Genomic DNA, 9,086 nt, shown 5'->3' with positions numbered 1-9,086 from the left:
CAGATTTCCCTGGTGTTTGATGTGGTTTCCCTAGCAGTTTATGAGAACCACTGGCCTGTGGCTTGTCCCTAAGCAATTCCTTTCCCAAGCAGCACATGGGAAAAGAGAGCCCCATGTATGTTCTTAACACCTTTTCTGGGGAGTAAAAGAAGGCAAACCTCTGAGGAGCTGGGCTCGTGCCCCCAGTCCCAGGCTGTGCAGCAGGCACCCTCCTGCAAACCTGCAGCGCTCCCAGACACAGCCTGGGGTGTCCGAAATTTAAACAAACTGCACTCCCAGCTGTCCAGGAGATCATGGCAATGTGCAAGGGATGAATCCCTCTTGTCTCAGCACTGAAATTACAGAGTAGAAATGTGACTGTTTATTACAAGAAAGCAGTTTAGAAAGCTGTGTTTTATACATGATCATGTTATACATGATGGTTTTGCACTGCAGTCCTCAGAGATTGTAATGAATAAAATCTTGACAACATTCCCTCCTGCATTAATCATTTTAAGCTGATCCTACAGGATACAAGGGCAAATTAAATTCTATTTGCAATTTCATGCATGACGCACAGGCGCAGACGATTCCTGAGCTAGCAGTTTTTCAGTAAGACAAGCGTGTAAGTTGCAATTATGCAGTTACTTTCTCCCATGTGCCAACACTCTTATTACTGACAAATTTATAAATGAAAATGTATGAATGGTATTAAATTCACCTTCAAGGATGTACCAAATTAAAATGAATAACTTGTAAGACTGCATTTGAAGAAAAACACTACTTTTAATACTTAAAATGACAAATGGAAACTCTGAGCCTTTCCAGGGCTGTCTCCACAGACTGATCTCCCTGCATGACCTGGCGTGCCCTGCAGAAATGGGGCTGCTCAGCACCCTGCTCCTGCCAGGTGCTGGATGAGGATCCTGTCCCTGCACCATGGGGCCGTGGCTGCGGGCAGCACGGGGACGGCTGTCCCGGAGAGCAGCCCTGCCCAGGCAGGCATTTCCAGGCACTTTTGGCTTTTAGCACTTCTAGGAGGTTTTCGTCTTCGTTTCATGATCTGTAAAAAAAAACACACAAAACAGAGCAGCCTTGCTGACGGTGCCCTGGATACACAGAAGAGCACAGTGCCGGGGCTGTGGAGCTCCGTGGCAGCATCCTAATCCAAGGACGGCCAGAGCTCTCTCCCTTATAATCCTGGCAGCCCTTCCCCTTCCCACCACGGTCAGGAGCTTGCAGGGCCCTGCCTGCACTTCCCTCCCAGTGCCCTCCCAGTGCCCTCCCAGTGCCCTACCAGTGCGGGGGAGCCCCTGCCCAAAGCTGCCCCCAGGACACCTGAGCCCAGGAGCCTGCGGCCCCTCTCGGCACAGCCCAGCCTCGCAGCGAGCCCCCAGAGCCCAGCCCAGCCCTGCCAAGACCTCTCCTGCCGAGATTTGCAGTTACCATCTGACCTGTTAAGGCAACAATCTGTCGCTTCTGCAAGACTAACTATATCTACTCGGGCTGACAGAGGCTCCTGCTGCTAATTTTACATGATCTACAGCCCTAATGTCTCTCCACTTTTGGAGATGTGCGAGCAGTGCAGCATATGTAAGCTCTGGTATTACTGCATGGCCTTCCTGAGCCGCGCAGTGCAGGCGTTTATTGAAGGTTTCCACCCAACACGCGTCTCGGGAGCTTTCCCTTCTGCATGACGGAGTCCCAGACAGCCTTCCCCAGCCTGAAGACAGCTGGCAATTTTTCATATCAAGAACAACACTGACACAAAGCTCCAGCCTACCTTCACTACCAAACAACAGTTTTCGAAGCCGCAGCTAATTGCCGGCTCCTGGGGGCTGCGGAGGGGAGATGCTGGAAGGCAGCAGCCACGTGCGGTCGCACGTGGGGAAGCCGGCAGCATGCAGACCCCGGAGGAGCACGGAGTGACTCACGCAGGCTGTCTTTGCGTAGTGCCAGTGGCCTGATGTTGATTCAGGGCTTGAAATAGGAGCAGCGCTAGGAAAGTAATCATAGAAGTAATAATCATAATCCAAGCATGCTGGCTGGCTTTGTGGGGTCAGGGCCTGGATGTGCCCAAAGTGCTCTGCTTGAGCTGTTTTGTGAGGCACGGGACGTGCCGGAGCCACCCGGCACTCTGCTGGAAGGGATGATGGAAGGGAAGCCCCAGTCCCTGGGGCTGCCCGAGCCCATGCCACATGGGAGCCGTCCGTGCTAATTGCGGCCAGGGTGGCGTCCCCAGTTCGGAGCCCCCCGGCACACTGCACAGCAGCCAGCTTGTCGTTCTCAAACAGCCTCCTGGCTTCCCCGCGCAGCCTCTGCACGGCACCTCCTCAGCAGCAGGGACGGGCAAGGAGAGAACTGGCAGAAGTCCCCAGGCTCTCCTCTCCAGGCTTCATCACAGTGCTCGTCATTTTTTAAAATCCTATTCTTGGTTCTGTTGTTGCCTTTCTCTAAGGTCCCAGCCTCTGCCGTGAAGTGATGATGTGAGTTTCTCACTTCAGCTTTCATGGTATAAATGTTCAAAACAAATGGAGCAAACTGCACTGTGCTGGTAGGAGAGAGGGAGGGAGCAGGGCAGAGCCTGCAAGTAGGCTGCCTCTCTGGAAGGCACACGCAGCCCAAATGCAGGCTACCAAGAGTAAAGAAAGGGTATCCAGTGGGTACTTGAACCAGCACCTTGTGCAACCCCCTTCCCGTGCCCGAGCTGTACCGTTCAGCTGCAGAGAGAGTGCAGGAAGAGGGGCCAGACAGCAAACCTTTGTCTCAGAGAAATGCCTTAAACTCTCCTTTGGAAGAATTAAATCCTGCAGAAGTACTCCCCAGCCAGCAAGCTCAGAGATCTCTTGTGCCTCTCCATTGTGCAGTGTATGCTGATCATGCTCCATGCAAAAGTTCAAAGCCATTTCCAGATGCATTTGTAAGGAGGCCTGTGTTAATCAGGTTATAATGTAATATGCTTCTTAGTCCTCTGGAGGGGAAACTTACACTTTTCTTCAAAGCAGTTTTCTCTGATAACTTATAACCTTCTCCCCCCACAGCCGTTCTCCTTCAATGTTATTTCCCCACTGGGAGGAAGTGATTTTTGTGAAGTTATCATGTACAATATCACGCATCAGACTCCTCCGCTTTGGTCTTTCTCAGCACAGTAGCTGCAGAAGAGCCCTGGAACAAGCGGGGCCCAGACCAGCGGAGCCAGACACGTGCAGGTCCTGCAGCTCCCTCCCTGCTTCTCCTGCCAGGGCACCCCGCTGCCCACGTTCTTGTCCCCACGGGAAGCCCACGTTATGAAAGCACTGTTTGTTATTTTTTTTTCCTTCTACATTAGCTTAGATGAAGAAACTCATCGCCTCAGGCTGCAAAAAGCCTGATAAAACCCCGGGAAGGATCAGGCGTCAGTACAGGTCACAAGGCAGCAGCAACGCGCGTGCTTACAGAGCTCTCCAGCTCCTCACATTCTCAGCTCTTTTTCTTTGCCTCTGCTTCTCTGCTTCCTCTCCCCATGCCGTGTTCATTATTTATCACCACAATTAGACCAGCCAGTGCAGAATGCTCAGGAGGGCACCTGCAGGAGGCACCTGCACCAGCGATCACCACGGCAGCTCCAGGCTCAGCACCACCGGCTCTGCCCAGCAGCTGCAGCGCTGCTCCCTTGGGGGCCAGAGCCCCCTGCAGCCCCCACACCCGCAGAGACCCTGCTGCAGCTGGGCATGGCAAACCTCTGCCTGCGAGAAGTTTTTTTAATTGAAGAGAAGGCAGACAAGCAGACGGGCACACACCAGGTCTGACCGCAGGCTTGTCACAGGCAGAAGCCTCTACGACGCAGCCATGCAAACATCACGCTGTGCTCCAGCCCATCGCAGCCTGGAGTCCTGAAACTAATCCAAAATTGACATCGACCTGCAAGGCTGCTGTAAACGCTCAGTAACCTTTATTGCATGTGTTTCTGTCTGTGTGTTTGGAGTTTTCTGGTAATTTAGGTGATAACAACAAGGAGCCTCATAAAAACCCTACACTGTGTTTTATTTGCAACATTATGTTAATGGTATATGGCTTTACTTTGTTGGTCTATGAATAACCTATTCATAAGTGAAACACTTCATCCTGTATGAATGCACTGTGCTTAATTGACACTGAAAACCGTGCTGTAGCTGCATGACAGCAGAGACTGAGAGCCTCCACAAAAACTGGAGAGGAAAGGCACTCCTTCCAGACAAGAGCCCAAAGGCCAGCGGCCATGTGCCTCGAGTGCTCAGCCTGGGACTTACCTCGCCCTGAAAGCACAGTCCTAATTAAAATATTGATGCAGGGAAATGGAATCAATCAGCAGCTGGCACATCAGGGCACGCGCTGAATTAAACAGCAGGCGGCAGACCCAGCTGCGCTGCTCGGTGGGTGCTCGATGGCTGTAGGCACAGCCAGGGAGGTGACCTCTGGCTCTGCCATGTCACAGCTGGCAGAAAGCAAGACCTGGTGCCTGTGCGACTTCAGCCTTGGGTAAAGACTCCCCACCTCATTCCCTTTCAGCATCCTGGCAAAGACGCGGGTGCTTGCTTTTCAAGGGTGACGAGGTCCCACCTTCGGGTGCTGGGGTGAGGTGTGTGCAGCGGGCCCTGGGGCTGTGAGATGCTGTGGGGGCAGCCCCCCCCAGCACGGGTTTGTCCCTCGGCACGGCTGCGGGTGCATGGCAGCGCTGCCGTGGGGCATTTGGGGCCGGTGCCAGCCCTGCGTGAGCGCCGTGCAGGGGCTGCCCCACCAGGGCCTCATTACAGCAGCACGTCCGCTCCGGCCTTGGAGCCATTCCGGGACATGTAAGGGGAATGCTGCAGGAAGCATCAAAGGACCCTGGGAAGCACTGTTAACCCACATCAAAGATGGAGGCCTGAGCTAGCAGCTTGGCAGGGGCAGCAAAAATCACTGCAGTAAGATCAAAAGGAATAAAATACCAAGATGTGCAATATTTCTTTGCCAGCCAAAGAGATAGCTAAGAGAGCTTCAAAGGCAGCTTCTGCATTTGTGACTGATGGCTAAATAAATAAATAAGGCAGTTGGCTCCTTGGGAGCTTAGCAGCCCAGGGATGCAGGGCAGGGAAGGAGAGCTGGGAGCCACCCTGCTGGGAGCCACCATGGGCTTGCTCCCTGCTTCCCCGCGGCCGGGCACCCAGCACAGCACCTGTGTTTGTCCGGGACAGGAGGCAGGAGCTACAGTTGGGAGGGCATTTGCACACCGATGTTATAACACGGAGCCTGTTCTCGACACTTGCAGGAAGCCTCAGCACGTGGATGCACAACCAGAGGGGCTGCGAGGACAGAGAGCCCCTTCCACCGTCCCTTCACAGGGGAAGCCGCAATAACCTGGAAACATGTGCAGGGGGAACTGCAAGCCAGGAAAGCCACCCAAGATTTTGTCTTCACTGTGGTCAGTGCTCATCTCCTGTGAGTGGCCCATGACGGACCCAGGCCCCAGTCTCACCCCAGTGCCCTGCGGCCGCTGCCTGTGGTGCTCAGCAGGCTCCGAGCGCAGTGGGGGCGCAGACCCTCCTCCCCAGTGCCGTGCTGAAGGGGCTGTTAAAAGGCATGCTGAAGTGTAAGATTTTGCACCCTTGTTACAGCTGACATCTGTCACAAGTGGCACCCAGAGCTAATTAACAGGCCCTGTTATCAAAACATGAAACTCGTTATTTGAAAGCAGCCTCTTTCCTTCTCCCAAAGTAAGCTCACAAAATGACACATCAGGCGTTTTCCTCCGTCCCGTAGTTACGCTCCATTTGCTGCATGCTTTGGCAAAGCACCGCAGATTTCGTTCTTTGGGAAATGTGTTTTAGTCCCCGGCTCGTAGGGAGATCTGTGTGGCTGGGAGCACCACGAGATGTTCTTCCTGGAGCCTTGTTAACCCCATCACAGCCCTGTTACCCACATCCCGAAGGACTGGGCCTGCCCCATGGCAGCTGCCTCCCAAACCACGATCCTGGGGAGAAATCTCCCACTGCCCCCCAGCTGTGACAGCGGTGGCGGGGGCGCGGGCAGACACCGCAGGTGTTTCAATCCCATGCCAACAGCTTCGTGGGTCTGCCAAAAGACAGGGATGTGGGTGACACTGCAATTCACTTTGGAGGAAGAGCCCTATTTTAGGTGGTTTTCCGTTTTTTGGTCTTTCTGTCAAGAATACAGCTGAAGCAGTAAGCACACAAATGCTACTGAACAAAGGAGGCAGTTCTTTTATCTAAATGGCAAATTCAGATAATAAGCAGGGAAACAGCTTGGCTTAAAAACTTTGAACAAACTGCGAATTATTCTGTTTGAAAGCAACGAGCATGTTCTAAATTTTCAGTTGGATGGTTGGGTTGTGACTGCTCAAAGATCAAAAGACGCACTTCCTCCAACGTCTGAGGTCTGAGGAAGCCATTCCTCGCCACCCGCCCGGCTGGGACCGCAGGCAGCGCTGCGGGGCACGGGGCTGGTGCCTGTGGCCGGGCTTCCCTGGCTGCTGGGGCTTGGCACGGGGGTGAGGAAAGGAAATAACACCGCAGGAGAAAGCAGACTGAACTCCCGTCCCTCTGCAAACAAACCCGGTCCTGCTCTCCCTGGTGGTGTACCCAAAGCACACAAACAGTCCATTTAACACTGGAAACTAACCAAACAGGAAGAAAATCATTGATGGCATTTTCACAGCTTTTGTTTGTGGACCTTTGTGGGGGATTTCGGTGTAAACCTGCCTGGCTTGGCTTGTGTTAACCCTTCTTTCTCTCTGCGAGTGGAAGGGAGAAGTAGCCGAGCTCCAGACAGACATGTAATGGGTAAAACTAATTTATAACAGACGGTGCGGCCTTGTTGAGTCTGTGAACACCAGCTGTGGGTTATTCTGGGGAAAATTTTCCACCGGAGTGAGGGACCAGCACAGACATTAGGATGAGCAGATTCCTGCATCGGACCTGGGGCTCGCGGTCTGACCCAGCACAGTCAGCAACGTGCCTCCCCCAGCCTGGCCCTGTGCTTTCTGTTCGAGCAGGGCCAGGCTCGGATCTGGTCCACAGGGGGGCTGTGACACAGCGGGCACAGCCCAGAGCCCCTGCCGGTGCCTTTTGTACCATTTGTCTTGTTGTGGATTTAGGTTCAGGAGTGTTCGCCGTCACCTCAGCTATCTCACGTTCCTCAGGGTTTGCACATTTTATGCATGCAGCTGCCTCTCCTGATAAAAGCAAAACAGAGAAGCCAAGGAACACCAAAGGTTGACAGGTGGAAAGGTTAGGGGCACGACATTCATAGGAGGCCATCCATAACCAGTGCTCCATCCCCTAGTGCAAGGGCCAGCACAACCCTACCCTGGGAGAGGAGCTGGAATCATTCGATGGCTCTATGGAAACCTTAGGACATACGCAGCTGCAACGATGGGTAAAAATTTCCTTTCCAGAATTGGGTTAAAGCATTCAGCCTAGTGCGAGAGCCAGTTGGTATTTGAAGTACTGTACATTTGCATTATAAAGGATCAGATCCAGGTATAAATTATATATCTTGTTTCAATACCTTCTTTAAAGGCGAGTGGATATTGTCCTTTGAAGAACGGATTTCTGTGATAGAAGAGCTGCACCGTGCCAGGAGCGAGCCCAGCCCTCGCAGGGCGGCGACTCCGGGGCTGTCAGGGCTGACGGCCCCCAGATGGAGCCGAGCGGCTGCTGGAGGACACCAAGGCAGCTTCAAAGTTGCCTCAGTGCTGTGGGTGTTTGTTGCACACCTGGATAGCAATTATTGTCCTTCTGCAGCGCATGGGGAATGAGAAACCACACGGGGACTGTGCTGCCAGCTTGTGCCGTGGCGGCCCTGCTCAGGGCCTGTCTCCGTGGAGGACAATGCAGTTATTCCGCAGCCAGAACGGTGTACAGGGGAACGGGAATTGTGCCTGATTACTGGATTATCGGTGTCCTTATCTCCCTGAAAATGTGCCCGAAGGAGGTGCAGCAGGAGGGGCGGGGGACGGTGCGCCTGCACTGTCACTGACGGGGGCTTGAAGGCCGGTGGTGCCCACCGCTTGGGCTGCCTGTGGGATCTGGGGGCCAGCTTCCCCGTCCCTCAGGAATGCCGTCAGCACAGCAAAGCCACAGGATCTCCCCCGAGCTCCTTGCTGAGGCTCGCCTTGCCCAGCTTCTGCAGCAGACTGCAAGCACGCTCGCCTTCTCACAGCCGCCTGGCAGACGTGCAGCTCCTGCTGCTGCAGCAGGAAGAGGTCCTCTGCCAATACTGCATTTGTAAAAACATTTTTTCCTATCTGTGTGCATAGGAAGATGAATAGGTTGTTTGCATACTGGGAGCCATAAGCGGTAGTGTGACTTACATGTTGTTGTTGTCTTCTCCAAACCTATTTAGAGGATTAGGGAAAGCCCACATCATACAAGAGATACAAATGTTATTAAGGGAGAAATGTATTTTTCAGCACAGGGTGCCTGAAAAGCATACAGCCAGTAGAGTTTTAAATACCCCAGTGCAGTTATTCATAGAAAATGCTTTCCTTTGTTTTTTTTTTCTTTTTTTTTCTTTTTTTTTTTTTTCCTTTTTCTAATATAACCATAGTCATCATTCAGCTTTATAACTATAATAGATGGTTGTTAGAAGCCTTCTAAACAAGCCAGCACAATAAGATACAGACAGTTAACCCACATCAATTCTCTAAGGAAATTTCATGTTGGGCCCCTTAATACACTCTTTTTGAAATTATTCAGATAAGTCAGTGCATAGGGCACTGCTGCAGGGAAAAGATTGAACCTGGAACAAAGAGGAATGAGATTTGAAATAATAAAAATAAAGAAAAAACACAGATGCAAGCTTCAGGTACACCTCAAAAATTCAAATGAGCTCATTTGCAGAGCTAAAAATTTCCCAGGGACTCAAGTTGATTCAAAGAGAAATGTATTTAATTTAAAACAACTCACTTCAGGGAGCTCTGAACTGGGATGAAACGTATTGAATAATTGATCAGCCAGGGACTGAGAAAAGAGAGGAAAGAAAAAGGGAAAGAGAAAGAAAGGCAGAGGGGCACCTGCGCAGGCTGGCTCTGGCGGAGAGGCTCGCGCCGGCCGCCCCCATCCCCGTCCCCGAGCCAACAGCCCCCAAAG

General features: G+C 52.4%; 1 long non-coding RNA gene across 1 annotated transcript; it reads right to left on the bottom strand.

The window, feature by feature from the left end:
* Positions 1-390: 390 nt before the first annotated feature.
* Positions 391-7,824, bottom strand: LOC136786943 (uncharacterized). The gene is made up of 3 exons (XR_010826576.1): positions 7,504-7,824; positions 1,763-1,977; positions 391-1,042 (listed from the first exon to the last, which is right to left on the bottom strand). It is a non-coding gene; the product is annotated as an uncharacterized lncRNA (long non-coding RNA).
* Between the last annotated feature and the right edge of the window lie 1,262 nt (positions 7,825-9,086).

Source organism: Anser cygnoides, chromosome 25 (assembly GCF_040182565.1).
Source record: "Anser cygnoides isolate HZ-2024a breed goose chromosome 25, Taihu_goose_T2T_genome, whole genome shotgun sequence".
In the NCBI taxonomy this organism is placed as follows: domain Eukaryota; kingdom Metazoa; phylum Chordata; class Aves; order Anseriformes; family Anatidae; genus Anser; species Anser cygnoides.
The sequence above is the reverse complement of the archived record's forward strand: the minus strand, read 5'-3'. Positions and strand labels throughout refer to the sequence as shown.